The following is a 21114-nucleotide window of genomic DNA, read 5'->3' as shown; positions in this document are numbered from 1 at the left end:
CTTCTCGTACATTATGGCAATAGCAACAAGGCCAAAACTTCCGTTTGTTGTAATATTAGGACAGAAACACACAGATAAAACTGATCAAATTGAAAATGTAACATACATTTTCTAACATCACGGAAGAGAGACCAGGAATCATAATGTCAGTTTGAAGTAATGTAATTCTATAAAGTTGTGTTTTCAAGGAATAATTTATATTTGTTTACATGAACACATATTACTCTTTTATGGGACAGTGATATATGTTCATGTAAACTACCACCACTCCGCCTTCTTAAGGGCCTCGTGCGACGCCGTTCTCGCTATTCCTGATGTACATTCAATGACTACTCGTGAAATACCTGCATTATTCTCTTGTTATTTCGAAACTCCATAGGCTGAAAAGAAATAGAAATGATGGCTGGCACTCCAAACTCAAGAGAGCCGCGCACCATCATCTTGACCGGGTCAACTTTCATCAGTGTTCTACGGTGTAAAATGTCCAGATCCATTGCTTTTAACCACTCGACGAGATATTTCGTCTGCAATCAAAAATACAAAAAAATCATTGACACAATGCATTCCGCGTTCTAGACGGAGAGTTTCGCACATGCGCAAAATACAATATCCGTCGGAAATACCAGCTCCGTGGAAAATTTAGAGTCTTCTATTAAGAATGATCTGTAAAAGCTACAGAAGAATGACTGTAATACGCATATGTGACGGGAATATGCGTGGAAAACAGCATGCACAACAGGCTGTTTGCCTTTAGCCTTTGCCCTCCAGCAACCTCTGTACCATGTTAACTGTAAATAAAATATTATCACTATCGTTACCATTACGGCAAAACATTGATGATTACGCCACATGTAGTAGTTTGAGGTCTGTTGATTATCGCCATTAAAGTTGTAGCCATAGGGCAGATTACAATGGAGCTTGCCCGTCGCGCACAACACCATATACGTGACGACACCTACCATGGCATTTGACTTTGTTGTTGCTTAGAGTGCGCAAAAAGTTTTAGCACTTCTCTCAGTTGCTCAGAGCAGTCAAGTGTAAACAAGACAAGAAAAAATACATGGCTCTAAATTCCACGAACACGCTCTCTTTCCTCGAGTACTGAAAGCTAACAATGTCTCAGTGCCTCCTAAATGCGCTATCTGAAAAAAAAGTAGCTTAGACTCTGCAGACCCATCTGTTCTGTACGCAATAGTCGCACGAGAAAACACGGCGTAGGTTTTCTTTCACTGTTGGAGCATTAAAACCGTCGGTTAAAGCCTAAGAGTAGCTGAAAGCTTCATTCTTAGCAGTTGCTTGCCTACCTGAAGGCATTTTCTTTGATACTGTGCTTGGAGAAATTCATTCTCCCAAACAGTGGACAATGATAACATTCAAGCCACACTTGTTTATATTTTTGACGTCAACCACATTCCCTGTATTTCAGCTAGATGCTTCTGTTACGTAGACAGCATAGTTTTACAGGTTGTCTGTTGAAAACATGAACTTCCTGCCAACCTCAGCACAAATTTGTGCACCCTTGCTCAGCCAAACGAAATATTTTACTTAGGCACAACAAACTTTAACCTTATAGTAAATATGGTAGCTACACTAGAGGCCCAGACGTACTTATTTTGAGCACGGAAACCATGTTCGATGACCCTCCAGCGCAGATTCAAAACAAGAACGCCACTATAATTTTTGAGGGGGGGGGTGGCACCGGGAGGTGACGTTTGCCTACATTTTGAGGTTGTAATCAACTCTTTAGTATAATTGTTAGTTTTATGCTACATTTAAAGACGATAGTCTTTCTTGGGAACCTCCAACGGAAAATTTTGGTCTGTCTGTCTGTCTGTCTGTCTGTCTGTCTGTCTGTCTGTCTGTCTGTCTGTCTGTCTGTCTGTCTGTCTGTACATTTGTTTGTTTGTCTGCCCTAACGATACCTCTAACGGCACCGAACGGCCAACCCCATCCGCAGCACCCACCAATATTGCTCAAGGTTTAGCGTTCAGAGTTGTGCGATTGTCAATTGAAAACCAATTATGGCGCATATCTGAAGCGCCACAACAACGCTTCTATGTTTTCTATGTCTGCCTTTTTACTAGAAGAGGCACACAAAAGGAACTCTAAGAAACGTAGCATTTAATCGCGCTGCGCTGACAGTGCAACGCGATGCTCAAAAAGGTGTTTCCGACGCTTTGCTACGACGTCATGGTGGTGGCACCTGCCCGTCGCTTTGCGTTCTACGCCTTATCACCTCCGAAACTGGCACGCATCTTTTTTATATTCTTTCCTTTTTAGAAAAAAAAGTTCCCTCAGTATGTCTTCGCTCGAAATAGTTTTATGAGTTTAACGCCTTAAGTAGCTGAATCCTGCTCGGAGATAATTTCTACGACCCGTTGTCTCTTACTAGCGTTTGAACCCCCGAGCCCATGCGTCGCCATATTTTCCCCTGCATCCATGTGCAACCACTATATGCGGGATGGAAATCGTGAGCTTTTGGCGGTAAGCTGTGGGTCACCGCTACGCCACTGAAGTAGGTGGATTAAACGGTACTCACAAAGTGCTTCACAGCTGCTTGTCTCTCATACCATTGTGGACTCCAGAATATAGTTTCTATGCATATCTCACTCGATTATGCACTTCTTCGAAAAGTGTTTGGTATAAAATTATGCTTGATCCATTCGTTTTAAGAATCGGTGAAACACAAAAGGAAACCTTACAGAAGTAGTTGATTGTTTACTGTAGATTCATATATCAGAGCTTGCGCAAGGTCTCTTGGTGTTTGACAGCTGTAACACCCCTTAACGTGCCACGTTAACGAATAGTAATACATCTCCATCTTGACAATTAACATCTATAAATAATGATTCGAAGACTCTTGTAAATATAGGTCAGTGCGAAACCAGAGAAAGCGATGCGACAGCCAAAAGAACGCGCCTGATTTGACGTTCACCTTGGGCTAAGGTCGCCAACTCATGGCATATTGGAGTTAAATAATAGCACGGAAAACTGGAGGGAAATGAATTGCGTGTTGTGTTTTTTCTGTTGACCGGCCATGATTTTTCGTGCGTAGAGCGTGGGTGGCGAGCGATTTTTTAATGTGAATGAATGCGATGAGTGACACCAACGCTTGGGGTATGATCACCACATGGGGGTGTGTTTGGCGTTGACAAAATTGCACATCTTCTTCCCATTAGAACCTAATCGCGGATGCCATGGCACGATGCATTACTGAATTTTACCAAGAACACTGAGAGGACTATGGTGGATATAAAAAGCGTATGCATTTAGGGACATCAAAGTTTAACCTTGGCGCACGTCTGATCGTGCGTATTTTGTCTACGTCACTTCGGTGACAAAATACGTCATCGAAGTCTTTGTGGGCCATGGCGGCAAACACTTTCATCTTAAAAAAGAGCAATCACAATCACCTCAGGCTCATACGCCGTGACGAAATTCAAACAAGCATGGTACATTCCTGCTGCTTTCTCCCAAGAAAGTTGATTGTCATATTGTATATATTGAACGGTGAGGCGTAGCAAGGTGAACAAGTGAGTAGAATCTTTTACCTGTAAAGGAAGCAAGGGTAGCATGTTAAAAATTGACATTAAAATTGCTTTATGTTGATTCTGCACGTTGTTTACCGAGAAAGCTTTGACCTATATCCTAACTTGGCTGGGTAGGTTACGTGCAGCGTCTGTCCGCAAAATAGTGAGACAAGACCAGGTGAAAAATGAACCAATTCGTGGTTTCAGTCGTCTTATTTATAATATTCAGAATATTTTTCCATTGTTCATTTACAGAGCGAAAAAACTCTTTATACTGCAGAAGCTCCCGCATAGTAACCAGTCCTGAAAAGACATTGAAATCCCGAGTTAGATGGCAGAAACACCAAGAAAAGAATCACTTTTGAAGCTTCTCTTGAGATTGGGGAACATCAAATCTGCCGTCTCACGTGAGGTCTGATACCCTCCTGATATATTTATGATGCTTGCCCGGCTAAATTCGTGCACCCAATTGTAAAGAAAAGCGTTCATATTGTCTGCCATGGTGGATCATTGACAACGGTGCTCGGCTACAGAGAGAAAGGTGATATGATCGATCCCTGTCACGCTGGTCACATTTCAGAGGAGGTTAGATGGTTGAAGTCCTTATGCTATGTGATATCAGTCCACGTTAAAAAACACCAGATGGTCAGATTTTGCGGAGACCTCCCCTACGGCGTTTCTATTGATCTTATTTTGGTTTTGAGACATAAGGTTTCAGATATAAAGAAATTCATATTTGTATACCTAAGTATAAAATAAGGTATAGAGATAGAGTCACTGCGTGAACGTGTTCCCGCCATCGCATGAGCACTCACAGAGCTTGCGAAAGTGGTCACGGCTGCTGACTGTCAAAGGGGACTTGCGTCATGGAGATCATGTTGTATTCAATGCATCCATACTTGAGAAAACATTTTAGAAACTTATACATGATATATACCGAACGCATCAACAAACTATTGTGGCCTAACACAGTCTCCTTATTCGATGGACAGGCGCTCAATACTAGACGACCATTCATCGCTAGCCATCAGTGTACACCAGAATCAAAGCATCACCGTACGATTGCAATACCACCAGCAAATATTGCAACACTGCCAGGTGGGATGTAGGCGTAATTTCATTTGGTCATCTAGCAAGGCAAATACTTTGATAGAGTGCATACAATCGCACACTATTCCTCGTACTCTGTTTCTGTTATTTATAGTGTTCATTCGTAATTATTCTCTTAAATTTTGAGTTTCTGTCTTTTATGATGTGTCATTAACATTTATACCATTTTCTGTCCATTTTCTTCTTGAGTACCGCCAGCTGCAGTTATATACGGTACTTCATTTGCTCTTTTAGCGGTGGTAGCAATCTGTTGCTTTCTTGCTTTTGTCTAAACATATCTTGTCGAAAGCTTTCTCTCTGTCTCGGTGCTGTTCTTTAGGAAGCGTTTTTAAAAATATAAATAAACTGATATCGCTGACATTAAGAGTTACGTCAGACAAATACGACATTAGTGCACAGCTTAGCTCAGCGCATACAGTAATGCACTGCCAGGACAAATAAATAAAACGATTCGTGATGTTCAAGAATCGTTCAATGAATGATAGTGAGCTGCTGGACATCGCGGCATCACTTCATGGAGCAAATGTTAACTCTCTCGCTCTCTTCTTTTAATGTCACTGTGACATACGCTTTTGAGAATGGTATGAAATTTGTGGTTCTGGTTCCGGGTACGAGTTGTATTAGGGCGAAAGCCTTAGATTTTCCTTCAATGGAACTAAGTGACGGCTGGCGTCAATATGAATGATGAAAAACGTCACGTGATCAGAAATTAGATTGGTGACCCTATGTTGTTACATTGGCACCTCACTCGCATCGACTGCAAACAAAAGTTCCTGTTTCAGAACGAGATTATGTCCTTCGGATTCTTTTCCGGTTCCCTGAAAACGGTACAGGAACATTGTCCTAAAAGAGCATGTAAGAAACGTTAGGCGGGCGCAGCTAGTGGAGCCCTACATTGAGACGGGAGGTGGAGTAATACAGCGATTTTCAGACACGAGATCCCAGAGGAACGTAGTGAATGTATTTCCTATCATAACACTGTGGCAGCAACTGAAACATAGAACTATGATTTATTACACGGAAAACAGGACGGAGGAAGGATATAAATGAGCTGCGTTTATCCGTCAGGCCGAGCTGATATGAGCCATAAACAAGCTGCTCTTGTATGTATAGAAAAGTCTATTGTATGTATATATACTGATTCTTCATCAAAGGACGCTTCATCAAGTACACTCAACAGCGTACTGATCACTCGTGAATGCACTACATTGTTGTGTGTCAAATGTTTTAAAATAGCTAAAACATTTCATTCGTAGAGAGTATTGACGTCACCCATTTGAATGTACTCGCTCCTATACCACTGATTTTTTTTACATTTAGACATGCTGTATGCATGTTTTCGCATTAAAATGTTCATTTTATTTTAATGCTTTTTCTACTGTTTTCGGGGCCATCGTGACTGTGTGGCCAATAAATATTTCGTGGGAAAAGATTGTAACGAGGTGCACAACGATTATTTTTTCAGTAACGTAATTCCTCAATTTGTGGTGAATCAGAAGAAGGCAAACGCCCAAGTCTCCCTTTCCACGCTGATGATACCATTACTGAAATATTTGAACGCTTTCATCTTTTTTTGACAATATATATTTAAAAGACTCTTTTCATATTACTTACGTTTTCAAATTCGTTTTTACCACGGAAAGAGTTACAGACGAACTTGTAGAAGTCATTGCACGGGTCCACGCTGTAGTCGAGTTTTTCTCGTATGCGTTGAGCCAAGGCCCTGCAGGGACACGATGAGCAATTGTAATTGGGTCGGAGAGGCGACGGATTATTGTGCGGATCGTGCGGTGTGGTCACTGAGGCACATGTTGTGTGCAGTATAGGCTGTTCTGATGGTCGTGTTACACTTGAAACAGAAATTTCTGGTATGCTGAGGAATGGAAGTGTGCCCACCTGATTTCCAGAGCAAGAAACAGAGCACTGTAGTTACAAGCGCTTTCTCGAGAAGCTTATTGTGTCTAACATTACTTGCGCTTATGAGAACTTGCACGTCGATTTGATGCAGTAAGCTTGGACGACACCAAATAAAGCTACCATCGGATCCTCTCTCTACGACATACATAAGATCAATTCCCGAGATTTCTCTTTACAATAATGCGAGATCCTTAAAAAAAATCTTTTTCAAACAAAAAGTATAAGTAAGATTCTTAATTAGCGAGCTGTTAGGTGCCCTACTTTTAAAGACGAAGCATTTCTTAGCGAAATGCGGCGACTTTGAGCGAGCCTGCCTGCCTGCCTGCCTGCCTGCCTGCCTGCCTGCCTGCCTGCGTGCCTGCCTGCGTGCCTGCCTGCGTGCCTGCCTGCCTGCCTGCCTGCCTGCCTGCCTGCGTGCCTGCCTGCGTGCCTGCCTGCCTGCGTGCGTGCGTGCGTGCGTGCGTGCGTGCGTGCGTGCCTGCCTGCCTGCCTGCCTGCCTGCCTGCCTGCCTGCCTGCCTGCCTGCCTGTCTGTCTGTCTGTCTGTCTGTCTGTCCGTCTGTCTGTCTGTCTGTCTGTTTTCTATCTATCTATCTATCTATCTATCTATCTATCTATCTATCTATCTATCTATCTATCTATCTATCTACGACTTCAGCTGTCCCGGCCGTTTGGATAATGGTATCGATACTAAACTTGGTGTGGCATAACATGGCTGTATGCCAAGCGTGAGTGACTATTCATATTATGAAAATCATTATATGTATGCCACGAATGTCGTGATTTACATTTCATGGCTCTGTAGCTCTTGCGGTGGTTTCGTTCACATGGCATGTTGCAAAACTGGTTTGATACATGATTGCACGCCGAACACAAGCGACCGACCGTAACATGAAAATCATGACACGTGTGTCATGTAACAACATGATTACATGCCAGCTCATAATGCGCTCGTGGCTGTTTTGCTAGCTTTGCATATATTAAATTTGGTATTATGTGACATGAATAGATGACGAAGGTATGTGACTGGTGCAAACACGATAATCACGAGATGCTTGTCATGTAACAGCATGACTACATGCCACGCTCATAATGCGCTCGCGTCCTTTTCGCTAGTTCCACATATACTAAATTTGGTGTTACGTGACGTAAGTGGATCAGTACGGTGACTGGTGCAAACATGATTATCATGACACGCGTGTTTTGAAAGAACACGACAACATATCACGCTCATAAATCGCTCGTGGCCGTTTTGCTGGCTTCACATATACCAAATTTGGCATAACGTGATATGAATGAACCGCGAAGGTATGTGACTCGTGCAAACATGATAATCATGTCATGCGTGTCATGTAACAACATCTACTTGCCACACTAAAGATGTGCTCGCGGCCGTTTCGCTAGTGTCACATATGCCAAATTTGGCATTATGTCTTGTGAATGAATGACGAAGGTATCTGTCTTGTGCATCATCACATGGACGTCATGTTCTGCATTATTTACGTCCGCCTCGTAACATTGTGCTGGTTTTAAAGTGACATATCAACCTTCTTCATTCGTACTTCGATCATCAATTTCCACTGTACGTGAGACCTGCCTTTTTTTTTCTTTGGCTAGACGAATTCACGTCAACATGCTTTAAAGGTGTCTTTACGTTGTCCTTCCTGCGAAGAGGATGGTTTTGGAAGTATAAGTTTTTGTTACTATAAGAAGTATCATCAAGACTGTAGTCCAATACGCCTCAGTGAGGGCACTAATAAAACAAGAATGTGCATTACCATGGTGTAAAAAGACCTAAACAAACGCATAGGGAAGAATGCTATAGATATAAACAATGACTAGTAAAAAATTTCAGTGCACCACGCTGCGCAACCCAACAGTGGTTGGTTAGTAATTGCTATGCTGTGAAAATTGAGGTGCATAATATGTGATAGATAGGTTGAGAAAGAGATAGACAGATAGGTAAAAAGAGATGTGCTTAGGCACACAAAAAACGCTGCCATTTTTAAAGAAATCCAGACTTATAAAGAAGAATAACTTTTTTCCCTAAAGAAACCTGGGTTGAAGTTCAAAGTGTGTCCCCCTCTGCCCACACTTTTTTAGTTAGGGGAAATAACCTTATGCCAGTGCAGGGTTTCCGGAATACCCATCCTTTTATGCTACACTACATCCTGAAGCCATCAGCGTAAGTAGCGACTCTACATAGCATCCTGGAATACGAAATATATTGGTTATACTAGCTGATGTTGCCCAAGAGTGAGCGGTTTTTACAATCATAACAAAATGATGGTATATGTTCGCGTGGTAGTGCTAGCGGTGCTGTTCAATCCTTGTTTCTTAACAAAGAGAATGCGAGAACAGGTGATTTGGTTGGCAACAGTGTATATGATGAGCCACTCCTAGAGTGTGTGAATAAATCACCAAGTTACTCCGCTCATCTGAGGATTACACGCTTTCGTAGTTCAGGTGAGCTTCTATGGCTCGAGCAATAACATTATTTAGGGTACAATAATTTATCCCCATGAATATTGAAGGGGCCTAAAATTGAGTCTAAACGTCAATAATATTTTTTGCATTCATCGGTGTTTATTCGATCAAGGACACGGTCACCATCAAAACTCGGATTTTCGAAAATAGGGCTTCCTAACGCTCACGCATACCGTGCAAACCATTGGAACTGTCTAATCACGAAAAAAAGACCTCGAAACAAAAGCAGTGGAAACGAACCAGTTGCATATCAACTAACTTTGTTTATAACCCAATTTATTCTTGTGAACCCGGAATGTTCCACATATGAGCCGTCGTGAAATGCTCCAAGAATTGCGGACGCGGCGAAAAAAATAGAAACCCATCGAGTATTGTACAAACAGAATAGTGCAACACATTTGCTTTTTTTCCAATATCTACTGGATTGGTTTACGACCTAATGTGTCATCGATTGGATAGGAAGCTTTACAGAAGCATTAAAAGTTGTTCTTAAAGTATCAGCTGTATTATCGACAAGACGGGAACTTTTCGGCGATATTCAATGAGAGCGAAAGACTCACTATCAACGGGGCTTAACCGTCGGCGTGCCCACAGGTGGTTGGAACGGCGGAGGGGGGGGGCGGAGTTCCCGCCTTAGTCACTTAAGAAGCGGGTGCAGTAAGTCCCGCACACTGAAACGTGTTGAAGGGGGTGCGAAGTGAGCCTCATTCACTGACATAATATGGGGAGGAAGGGGGCACTGCGACGAACCTTAGACACCCCCGCCTAGATGGTGAACCCTGCGCATGCCTATGGGCCTTACGAGGTTATAACGTACGTGTTCTCAGACATTATTACGAAGGCTGGTGTGGCTAGTGAAACACCACTATTTAACCCAACCCACAATAAATATTAAAGTATAATGATGATACACTTCAGCCTTGGCCTGGTTTGAATTTCATAAAAATAATTGCGACAGGGTACAGCGTTCAACACATTGTTCTTGAATAGTTTAAAGTATACAACACCACGTGAAAACAAGGTCGTCGAAAAGAGAGACAATTAACACGAGTACTGAACTAGAGAACTAGCAACTTATTGTGTATAAATAAAAGCATTACATATTGTGTATTACAATACATTTACATAATGTCTAGTACATAAAAACGACATGGAAACAGCCTTCCCTGTATGCTCAACACCCTTTAAGAAATCTCAGCAGAGTAATGAAAGCATCTATTAAAAGAAGCAGCACTAAAGAGCCGATACCTTATCTTTTTTTTCAGAGACGTGGAAAGCATGGTGACACATGACGAACCTTTCCTGTGAACGACGAAACCTTCTTTTATGAAGCGTATGGCTGCTTCACGATGCCTGCTCACTACAGAAGCACGAAATTCTGCAGGGCACCCGCAGGGTGCAAGAAGGTCAAAATTGCTCGCACTCCTTTGTAAAATGCTGCTGTAATCCTTTCTGAAACGGGTTTTTACGCATTCCATGGTCTGGCGATTGTACGTTTTTACGCAGGATAACGCAACTTCACACATGAAGTTAACAGTACAGTTCCAAAACAGGGCAGTGTCTTTTGTGCTGCACAGGACTAATGGGGGTCGTTGCCCTAAATCAAGACTGCGTATTTCCCCGTGCTGATTAGGTGCCGAAAACATAGCAGGTGCTACACGCGTCACAACCTTTTGGGTTCCGGGCAATAAGACGTGGATGTATAGAATGAGGTTGGTTTCGGTCCAGGCACAATGTGTCCGTCTCGGCGTTAAACCGGAATGAGCTGAAGAACGTCTCCGCAAGGTCTCCTAACAGCATGGTGGGAAACCCAGCATCAGTTACTCTTGATAACAAGGAAAGACACACAAATGTACAGTGAAGCATGAAACACGCTCATCTATTTGTGAAGTGTACTGTGGGCGTTGTGCAGTCTGGGATGCTCCGTTGTCTTGCGGAAAAACGTACATCGCCCTGTTCAGTCATTGCCTCAACACTTGTCACAGACAGCACGACAACTATCTTTGCCACTGGCAGCGAGAGCAATTCGGCGCTTCAGTGTGCAGCCCGGGGATGCTCCTCAGGCTTGCGCACTTGTTGTGCGGCAATCGGGCATCGGGACACGTCATTATCTTGATAGAAGAAGCTTCTGTCATCGTCAAGAAAGGTTTATTGTGTGACTGCACGCCCTCCATATTTCTGACAAAATGAAAGCTAATATATCTAAAAGGCTCTAAAAATGCTCTCATATTGCTTAGAAGTAATTTTGTGACGTCGCACTTGGGTGAAGCTTGTTTTCATGACCTTTTATTGAATTGGTGCAATTAATGAAAAGTTGCTGGTTTAACGCTAGCACTTTTTTCGTTCTTACTGCGTCCTTGTTTTAACGCGGTGTCTTTCTTTTGAAAATAGTAAGTACACAATGGGCGCAGCATGTGTAATACTTTCCACTTGTTCAGCGTTTTTTTTTTACGTGAACATGCCAGCAGTTGGTGTTTGCATAATCAGGAGCTACAAATCCTGCCCTCCCCGAGAAACGAAAATAAGTGACCAATCTTGATGCTTTCAGGACGCTTACCTTCATAGTAACGTCTTCTGGCCAGCTGGAAGATGTAAATCCCAGCAAGACTAAGCAGCAAAACAGTACAATACTGACAATGAGCGTTGAGACACGGCACAGGTTGATCCAGTAGTATCCATTTCTCTTCTCCTTTCCATAATCGGCAAGCTGGCGTTCGTAAAGCAGGTGTCTTCCTTGTTCCTGGATTGTTTTAAATGGCGAAATTTAATAATAAAATAGGGATCTTTATTAGCAGACTTCTTTATTACTTCTTATCATCGCGAGACTGCCAGCTCAGTTTCATATACAGTGAGAGGCTGCCACCACAGTACAGCTGTGAATGAGAGGGTACGCCCACGCTTCTATAGCTTAAGTCTTTGGAAAAACCCAAGTGTTTTTGCTTTCCAAACTTTTGGGGTTGTCACTTTACTTCCACGTTACTAATTTAAACACACGGAGTGCGTAAACAAGTGCTTCGGGAGGTCGCATGTCTTTAAATCAGCGTCCAAAGGAGATAGCAGCTCTAAATGTGCGACTCACGGTAGTTCCTGCCTAAGGCGCAAACAATGATGGCATAGTTACAGAACATGAAGGACAGGGAGACTCCAGATAGCAGTTTTGATCGTCTCAGGCCCTGAACCATAGAACATACATGGTCATGCTCATGCTCTTTTTTTCATTCCTACCGATATGAGGCCGCTATGACCTGCTGACAGTCGTAAGTCTCCATGTCTACACTTTAAATGATTAAACCAATATAACTACTACCCATTCGTAACCAGGCCCGAAAGCTGTAACTTGTGAAGAGACAAACGAAAGGCTCTTTACCCACACTCACCCATGTGAAATAGTGACCTACTTGTTGCACTGAGAGTCCACTGCTCTTTACACTCAGCCCGTTTTTTGGTTGAACTCCAATAGGTAATTTAACAAAATATTACTCAGTCAATACTTCAAGGTGTGCTTCTGTAGACTGATTAAGCTTAATAAAAAGACATTAAAGTGAGGTTAGTCGCCAGCTGTTCAATTTTCACCGATACATTATCATTTCTGCGCATAATATAAACAAGGGTACCGTAACATGTGGCCTGGTGTGCAGTATTGTGGGGCCCCCGGAACTGTGTCATAAACCGCACCTCCTTCTAACCAACCAGCGAAGAATGCTGGCATATAAGATGAGTTGACACGATTTCGTGAAAAAACATTCAACAGCGCTTTACCTATAGAACTGAACAAAATTGTATAATGAAGAATGAACCAACGAACACTTCCTCGGCTTTCTATGTGAGCAAGTGAGTGACCTTAATCTAGATATGTAGGAGTTGGCAAAGATTGCCCAGCTGCAAAAGTTGATTGATTGATTGATTGATTGATTGATAAGTGAGGTTTAACGTCCCAAAACCACTATATGATTATGAGAGACGCCGTAGTGGAGGGCTCCGGAAATTTAGACCACCTGGGGTTCTTTAACGTGCACCCAAATCTGAGCACACGGCCCTACAACATTTCCGCCTCCATCGGAAATGCAGCCGCCGCAGCCGGGATTCGAACCCGCGCCCTGCGGGTCAGCAGCCGAGTACCTTAGCCACTAGACCACCGCGGCGGGGCCAGCTGCAAAAGTCGCCATGTCAGATATTCTCGCTTGTAGTTGATGTTTATAAACCTCAACATTAGGATATATGGGCTAAATGTACACTTGATTATTATTCTTGTTTTGTACATTGTAAATTAACCAATTTTTTTTTGCGGCAAGATTACTAGTTGAAAGGAATCGAGGTTTTACTTATTTAAAATGTAACACAGACAAGGAAAGGAGAATTGTACATCAGACGACTGACCTTCAAGTGATGTGTTAGTTGAGAGTCAGCACCATGGTGTACATTGCTTCTTTTAGCCATTATCTCGTCAACATAAATTTGTCATTCAACATGAATTTCTTTTAGCCTAGCCAGCCACGCAACCCACCATTCCACTATTCGTCCTGCGGATCTCATCGTTTCGGTTTCATACAACTCGGGGCTCCACGCCAAAAGCTAGAAGACCTCTGTCTTAGGCCATTGAAATTAAAATCGCAACGAGCGAAAATGCCCTAGGTATAAATGTGCTTTGTGTACATAAGTGTGCTAGTCGATTCAAAATTGCAATCACCGCTCTCTTTCAGTGGTAGAGCGCAATTTTATAACGGGCACTGTTCCTTGTTACTCGTTAAACTAAACGTGCTTTTTGTTTACCCTTTTTAAAACAAAACCGTGTACCAGCATGATCAACATGTTGACATCGTCGTGCTTCAGCCATACTTCAGCTGTCACAACAAAATATTGCAGCATATACACCGAAAAAACCACCACTACCACATCGTGTCGTAACTTGCAAGCGTACGGGCACTTGAACTATGCCGTCTTCGGAAGAGTAGTGCCACATTGCGGCATGATTGGGCAGCCTAAAAAGGTTTCCTAAAGAAAGACGATAGTATTGTCTGAACGTGATAAACACTGAAGGAATGAGGTAATACTACAGCTCTCACTCGCTCGCACAAATTGGAGACATAAAATCTAGCAAGCATATCAGAAGTAGAGTCCATAACCCAAAAAAGCATATTCCTATAAAAAAAACAGCGTAATGAGTGTCTCCCAGTGCATTTAAGTGTGCTTGATGGCACAGGAAACGCTGTACACTGTACACCAGTGTACTACAGAGTGCTGGGAACCACTGGGACATACTGTACAGCGTTGCCAGAGTAGCGAAGTGCGCTGAAAGGTGCTGGGCCTCATTGTACAACGTGGACCAGTCTCTTACAGCACGTTGGAAGGCACTGGTCACGCTGTTCAGGGTCTGCCCACACACGGAGAACACTGGTAGTACATAGGAAGAAACTGGGCGCACACGGTGGACATTCTGTAAGACTTTATATTGGATCGCGAGATGTCCAACGTTAAATCTGCTGAATATTTTAAAACTGTAATTTTATACTATGTGCTACACCTACGTAGCTTTAGTTGTAGTTAGGCGACGTATGTTTGTGTACGGTACAGCAATCAGCGGTTGAGCGCGCGCACGTGCTTTCCCTGACTCGTGATCGAGTGTCGTCAATGCAAATCGTAAACCCCATCGAAAGACCCGATCATCCACAACAAAGTACGAGAATAGTATTATTCTGACAACGAAGATACATACTCCAGCAGTCAGTTATTCCGGCTCATACCATTGAAAGCCGCAGGTCTCTGGCAGCTGTTAGCTACTGCAACGCCCAATCTCGGTTTTCAGCCTCTCATTTGCATGATTGAAGGTGAGAATAAGACTTGCCTAGGGTCAGTTATGACCGACAGTTCACTTTGCCGGGTATTAGGTGCTTCGTAATGAGATATTTCCGATCTTCACAATGACCGTGGCAAACAAACTACAGCTCTAAGCCTTATGGTCGTTTCGGCCAGGCGGCACTACCGCAGCTTTACTACGTGGTATGTAAACAAGGAGCACCAAACATACTTCCAAACGGTTGGCGAAAACAATAGTTTTCGGTGAGCAGTTAAGAAGCTCGACATTTTTTACGTATGACCAGCCACTTGACTAGTTATTTGAATATCCGCATCACACCTGCGAGGACACTTTCACAAGTGTTGCGGCAAAACGTGCCAGCTAGAGGTTACAATAAACGACAGCCCTTAAGACACAAATTAACAATCACTTGTTAGGTTGGCGTGAGCACGAAGAAGGTAAAACCTGCGATTCTAAGCAAGAAAATACAGATTTGCATGCCGAGAACGATTCTAACATAAACAAAGCATACGTGCAAAAATCGCTTGCAGGTGTCGTGTTATGGGTAGCCTGTCGGCCTATGCACGCGTAGATTCAAAGTAGCAGGTCAGACATACACGCACTCATTTTTTAGTTTTCTTCTTCTTTTTTCTTTGTTCCTTGCGTGTGATTGCGTCCTAATTAATACGTCAGTACGATAATTTTTTATTTAAGATCACAATTTCAACCGAGAATGGGTGTCGCAGCTTTTAGCGCACCAGCAGCCAGCTTGCTTCGTGTAGTGTGCCATTCTCCAAGTTTCCAGCACCACACCAGTTCAGTGATCAGGTATGGCACTGGGACAGAGCCGCTGCATGAGTTTTTTGATAGGAATAGTGGTTGTTTTCGCATAGTCTGGTTTGAACCTAACACGTATATAAGATTAGATGGTAAGAACTGCTTTAAGCTGCAGTAGGAAATTAAATGATTCGCGGAACGTTGGAGAATGTTTAGTTGCACCGCGACTCTAGATTATATATTATTATTGGTAGTGTGATTTACCAGAACACCATCACTGGTGAAAGCCCGTTTTCGAACACAGTAGTATTGTTTTGAAGGCAAGATGTGCGGGAACATAAGAAGTGCTGAAATATTTAGTGATATATGCACAAAATACTAGTATTTTTGTTCAATGTATTTAATTTGTGACGTACAAGGAAGGCCACAGAGAGCAATGTCTGTTTACGTTCTAAAATTTTTCGCAATTCCCTATGAGCAATACAAGTTATGAGCTAGAACGTCGATCAAAGCTACGTTCAGAAGCTTTGTTCTCCGACTACGCTGCTACTCCACTTGTAATGAAGAAAATGAATTTGAAGGTGGCCGCTATAGACAGCTGGTTAACCTGTGTTCAGCGTTCAGTGAACTGCTTATTCTACTACAAATTTTTAAATTGGCAGTCTTGCCATAACTGTGACTAAAAAATATAACCTATAAAGAGGAAAAGTGTAACATCCAGGCGCCGAGGAATGTTCGGATAAGCACGACCAAACGCATGGATAAGCTGAGATGCGTGACACGAGCTAACGCCTCCTTTATTTCAATTCCTGTGCAAACGCGCGCTTCTCAATTGTAGCCGTCAATCCACCTTAATTCATAGAGTGGTCGTGATGAGGCGCAATATAAGTGGTCATGCTGTTCGCGTCACACGTGCATTCGAGCGCTTTCCCGCGAAGATGCGATAGACGTGTTCACCGCTCCAATATCACACGTCCGCCAGGTTCGCTCCCTTGCTCAATACAACGCCGCCGCCGCGTTCGCAGAAACCACGCCACCAACAGTGACACGCTATCTCAAAACGTATACTCCACAGAGCCAGCATGACTGTCAATTTTGTGAACACAAGAAATGCAAGATGCCGCCCCACGGATCTGTACACAACTGAAAAAAAATTACTGCATATGAGTTTCGTCATGAGGCACTGCGTGAGGGGCTAGTCTCCCCCATGACCGCAAAACACACGAGAAGGCTAGGCGATGAGAAAGGGCTAGAGGAGAGGGTGTTCAACAGCTCGATCGAGCACATCTGGCTGTCATTGGTATAAAGGAAGCGTTGCAGGAGCCACGCTCCGTGAATCAAGCGACGAGACGATTTCGGTGATTACTTCACATGGTATAAGTGGGCATGACTGCAGAACGTTATTTCGTCGAATACGTACTTACGACGGGAGCGGCAGCCGTTCGTTTCGGAAGCCGGCGACGCAAATGTTTGGTGGTGTGCCTGTTGATCTTGACGTCGTTCGAGTGAACTTTTTGGCCCAGACTTCATGCACCATTGCGACCAGTCACGAGGACAAGGACTGTGAGCTAGACAAAAATGAGCTATCTGTAACTAGGCCTCACTAGCTGCGACGACTAGACTGGTCACGGTGTTACTTCAGTGATCAGCTTTCCGAAGCAGGCAGGCAAATACAATATTGACAGTCCTGGTAGTGCAACGAATATTGTGTAGAACTTTGGCTAAGCAGTGGTGTAACGTGCAAGCCTACCTGTCGAACGCACGTCACCGTACAACAATACGACGACTTGAGATTGGGTGACGTGTGACATTACGCACTTCGAGGAGGACAATGATGCCTTTGTTATTGTTGTGAAAGAGAGTTTGGGGCACGACGCGTATATGAATTCATTTTCACTACCATGCGAAGAGACAAAATTGAAAAATACCAGTTCGAAATTCCAGAGGCTGGAAAATATGGACATTCAAATGACGTACGGACTTCGAAAATAAGGAAATATAGAATTACACTATCTTTGATCAAATTGGTTATTCGTGTTGCTTTTGCTTTGTTGACCTACAGTTGTACTTTTTTGCATATCGGCGATTTCAGAGTTGCGATGTTTTATTTTATTTAATGATTTGATGAGCAGAATAATTTTGTTATGACGTCTTGCATGCTACGCTTTCTCCAGAACAGAGAAAACACGAAGTATTCGCTGTACTAATTACACTGACTACTCGCGTATTATGTTCAAAAGCTTCCATATTATTATAGGGCCACCGCAGTGGATTGCTCATCAATTTCCGTCCATTTGTTGTTCCCAATCATGTGCTGAAATTGAGGTACACGGGTCTCTAGCATTTTGCGACCATCTAAAAATGGCCACCGTGACAGGGATTTCATCCCGCGACCTTCTCGTAAAAACTTTCGCGCTATAAGTGATGTCACACACGCCTGCGTTTTCTAGACACAGGATTGATGAGTCTGCATAATTAGGGATACAGTATGGTACTCTTTTCGAAAGCAGCGACAAAAATGCGTTCGTTAGTCATCACTAACTGAAGCGCATCTGTGTTCATTCATTTTAAAAAGAATTTCGTCATTTTATTCGAACAACCTAAGCCCACTTTTCTCTCGCTACACTAACTTAATTATCACTCACTGCTGTTTGCTTTAAAATGCGAAGCATTTCTTTGCGAACTTTGGTGACCTTAGCCGTATATATCTAGCTGCCTACGATTTTCAGCTCTACTGGCCGTTTCAATAATGGGATATATACCACAATTGGTATGACATATTATGACTGTATGACGAGTATAAGTGACGAGTATAAATCATGACATGCATGTCGTGTAAGTCCTGACTAGACGGCACACTCTTGGTGCACTCGCGGTCGTTTCGCTCGCTTCAGGGAAACCAAATTTGGTAGTACGTGACATTAGTGGATGACAAATGTATATGACTCGTCCAAAATGATATTCATAAACTACTATTTTCATAGCGCGCCCGCGGTCATTTTCTTGCTTCACATATATCAAGCTTAGTATTACGTAACATGAAGGGATGACGAACCCAATAGCGAGGTGCAAACATGATAATCATGGCATGGAAGTCATATACGGTGTAAATTACATCCGACTCATCACGTTGTTCTCATTTTAAAGTGACATAACAACCTTTCTCATTCGTGCTTCACACATCATCGATTCACGCTGTAGTACATGTTTTTTTGAACAGGTGTTGTTCATATTGAGCTCTTTGAATATCTGTCGTAAAAACACTTCGAAGACGTGAGCAACACTTTTGACAGGCGCATACAAAAACATCTCACTTAATATTGGACCATTTTATTGCATAAGATTACCTTGTGTACTCACTATTTTTTTACTGTGACAGTTTCTTACCACATAAAACTGCCACACGCATTATCGCTGGGCACCAGCCACCGCTGAACACATCAGTAAATAAGTAAACGCTTTTGTTTTTTCTTCTGTTTTGAACATACAAGAACGATGTATCCCATGCCCTAGCATCATCCTCTTTATTACATTATCTCACGCGGTCATCTTCATCTTCTATTCTAGATAAAACAATTCCCTGGCTGACAGAGAAACAAAAACTATCGCTCGCATAGCACGTTGACGCTGAGCTTCAATGGATTTTTTTTCCTCGTCGGCTCTTCCATGATGGCTGGCCGGACATTTTGTTCGGCAGTAAAGATGGTTTAAACTGCAGTGAAGATGATGCTGACTGCACAGAGGATGGCTCGTTAGTTTGGGCTGTTGTCCTTTTTCGTGGCGTACGTGGGAAGTTGTCGTGTTGCTCACTCGCAGGTGCACTAACTTGGAAAGGCTCGTTCATTTAGGGCTGATTCCAATCTAAAATTGTAGGCCGACTGCTTGTCAGCTTTCCCGCGGCTTCTGGGTGTATTGCTTGAAATTTGGAAGCCTTCCATACGCAACCATCTACCAAAGAAAATGGGGCCAGCCTGGCTCTCATTGCTCAATGATTTTCTTCGGCTCAGAAAACTGCGAGAATATTTCCCGTGAGCAGACGGCTTAACAGACGAACGTAGTCGCCGACGGCAAAGTTTCTGGTCCGGGCTTCATGACGGCAGTCAGTGTAAAGTTTGAAAGAAGCATGTTTTTGTTGGACACGCTAACGCACCCGTTTTATCGACTCTGCTGAATTTTCGTGAAATGAAGAATCCAGCAATCCAACAATGCTTAAGCGAGTTCGTGGCAGTCGTCTATGCAGGAGAACGGTGGGTCCCACTACCTTTGTTGCAGGAGGTGTGACACCCAAATAGTTCGTCACGACGCCACGGATATCACGCCACTCGTATACTGCCATCTGGATAACAGACTTGAGGACTCTGTTGAACTTTTCTTTAAAACTTTTTGCTGGTGGGTGGTAAACAAAAGAATGGCAATGACGTATGCCAGGTTCCCGAATTTAGTCCTCAAATTCAGATGAGCTGAATTGTGGTCCGTGATCAGAAACTATTTCATTAGGGTAGCCATAACGAGCAAACACTTGTAACAGGAAGGTCTTGACCATCACCGTGGAAACTTGTCTCGAAAAAAAAAACTTCTGGCCATTTGCTGTGATAATCAATAAGCGTCACCGCATAACGGCCAATGATGAGAGCTCGCTCAAGTGGGTCGATAATATTGATGGCGATTTTCTGCTGAGGCTTGTCGGGGAAAAATACTTGCTGCATAGGAACTGAAGTAGACCATGCCAATTTTTCACATGACTTGCAAAGAAGACATGCTTTACCTAGTTCTTCACATGGTCGTTTATTCTAGGCCACCACTACAACTATTGCAGTAGACTTTTTGTACGACTGATCCCCGAATGCGATTTCAGTGTGACTTCCATCAAACGACGAGAAAGGCTACTTGAACTACGATCCTTTCACCAAGGCAAAGGAAGTCATGCACGTTGAATAGCTGTGCATGGACATGAAAATATGGCGCTAGCTTCGCTTCCAAAGATTTTTTAGGCCAAGATGACAAAACGATGCTTATGACTTTTGCGATTATCTTGTGAAAAGCACTCGCTGCTTTTAATTCTGCCATGGTGACCATCGGAGAAAGAAGGGAAACAAACTGATCGTCAGTAATGCGATCAGTTTCTCCTGGTAAAGGGAGTCGAGAGAGTGCATTAGCTACCACGACATCAATTTCTTTGCGGTACTCTACAGTGTAGTTGTAGCAAAGCAGTCGCGCCGACCAACATAAAATGCTCAGTGGCCTATGTACAACACCCTTAGTACACGACAAGGTAACAAGGACACTGTGGTCAGTTCACAAAACGAAGGGGCGACCCCAAAGGTATACGTGCTAATGATCACAAGCCCATGGTTATGTTAGGCTTTACGTTCACTTGCAGAATATTTCCGTTCTTGTGGGCTCAAAGCCCGGAAGGTAAAGGGAACTGTCTGTAGGATTCTCTGGCTGTCTTGTTGTAGCACAGCGCAGCGCCTAGGCCATATCAGGAGGCATCGGTCGT

The 21114-nt window shown here is 43.1% G+C and overlaps 1 long non-coding RNA gene across 1 annotated transcript; it reads right to left on the bottom strand.

Moving 5' to 3' along the window:
* Positions 1 to 341: 341 nt before the first annotated feature.
* Positions 342 to 3545, bottom strand: LOC142803303 (uncharacterized). The gene is made up of 2 exons (XR_012894045.1): positions 3414 to 3545; positions 342 to 524 (listed from the first exon to the last, which is right to left on the bottom strand). It is a non-coding gene; the product is annotated as an uncharacterized LOC142803303 (long non-coding RNA).
* Between the last annotated feature and the right edge of the window lie 17569 nt (positions 3546 to 21114).

Source organism: Rhipicephalus microplus, chromosome 3 (genome assembly GCF_043290135.1).
Source record: "Rhipicephalus microplus isolate Deutch F79 chromosome 3, USDA_Rmic, whole genome shotgun sequence".
NCBI classification, from domain to species: Eukaryota; Metazoa; Arthropoda; class Arachnida; order Ixodida; family Ixodidae; genus Rhipicephalus; species Rhipicephalus microplus.
The sequence above is the reverse complement of the archived record's forward strand: the minus strand, read 5'-3'. Positions and strand labels throughout refer to the sequence as shown.